Here is a 1,333-nt window from a genome sequence, read left to right on the forward strand (position 1 = left end):
TATAGCCGCGTCACGCTGTGTTGCCGTGGTGTGTTGTATCGTGTCCCGGCGATCCGCTGCCGATTTCAGTGGTAGCTGCTGCTCTGGCAGAGCTCACCAAGCCTAACTGCCGACTTCGCTCACTACCAATTCTCCAAGACAGCCAGAGGGCTCATCGCTGCCTTCCGCGAGAACAATAGATCCCGTGGATATCCAAAACACGAAGAAATGCGACGTCAAAGCGAGTAGCAACCGAATGGTTCGAGGCGGGGATTGGAGCACGCCGGGTGGCGAAAGAAGCATGCGAGCATGGACGTAAGTGTAGGAGCACGATGATATGTGAAAGGGGTATGTGCAGCACATGGGGCATGTCCGTAAATACGTGGATTGCGTGCGATTCGAGCGGGTTCCGGATCGGGCGTGGTGTGTCTGGGCTGGGTGCTCTTATGGTGTAATGGTTAGCACTCTGGACTTTGAATCCAGTGATCCGGGTTCAAATCCCGGTAGGAGCTTGATTTTGTGCGGCGTTGCAAGCATAGTATGTAGCGATGGCGCCAGCTGTCGTGTGGGGCTGGAGAATCGCGTTTGGAATTCTGTTTGCGGATTGGCGAGTTAGTGCTGGTCTTATGGTGTAATGGTTAGCACTCTGGACTCTGAATCCAGCGATCCGGGTTCAAATCCCGGTAGGACCTCGTTTTGCACCGCTCCTACCGGCCCCACAACGCCCCAGTTGTTGCTGCGCTGCGCACCTGCCACACGCTATAGCCGCGTCACGCTGTGTTGCCGTGGTGTGTTGTATCGTGTCCCGGCGATCCGCTGCCGATTTCAGTGGTAGCTGCTGCTCTGGCAGAGCTCACCAAGCCTAACTGCCGACTTCGCTCACTACCAATTCTCCAAGACAGCCAGAGGGCTCATCGCTGCCTTCCGCGAGAACAATAGATCCAGTGGATATCCAAAACACGAAGAAATGCGACGTCAAAGCGAGTAGCAACCGAATGGTTCGAGGCGGGGATTGGAGCAAGCCGGGTGGCGAAAGAAGCATGCGAGCATGGACGTAAGTGTAGGAGCACGATGATATGTGAAAGGGGTATGTGCAGCACATGGGGCATGTCCGTAAATACGTGGATTGCGTGCGATTCGAGCGGGTTCCGGATCGGGCGTGGTGTGTCTGGACTAGGTGCTCTTATGATGGAATGGTGAGCACTCTTGACTATGAATCCCAGCGATCCGGGTTCAAATCACCGTAGGAGCTCGATTATGTGCGGCGTTGCAAGCATAGTATGTAGCGAGGTGGCAGCTGTCGTGGTGCGGCTGGAGAATCATCGACTTGAAATCCTGTGGGGGCATGGGCGAG

The 1,333-nt window shown here is 55.4% G+C and overlaps 1 pseudogene across 1 annotated transcript; it reads left to right on the forward strand.

Annotated features, from left to right (window-relative positions):
• The first annotated feature begins 1,158 nt into the window (after window positions 1–1,158).
• PITG_31133 lies at window positions 1,159–1,231 on the forward strand (annotated as a pseudogene). Its single transcript has one exon. The product of its transcript is annotated as a tRNA-OTHER (tRNA).
• The last annotated feature ends 102 nt before the right edge of the window (window positions 1,232–1,333 follow it).

Source organism: Phytophthora infestans, genomic scaffold (assembly GCF_000142945.1).
Source record: "Phytophthora infestans T30-4 supercont1.203 genomic scaffold, whole genome shotgun sequence".
Classification (NCBI taxonomy): Eukaryota; Oomycota; class Peronosporomycetes; order Peronosporales; family Peronosporaceae; genus Phytophthora; species Phytophthora infestans.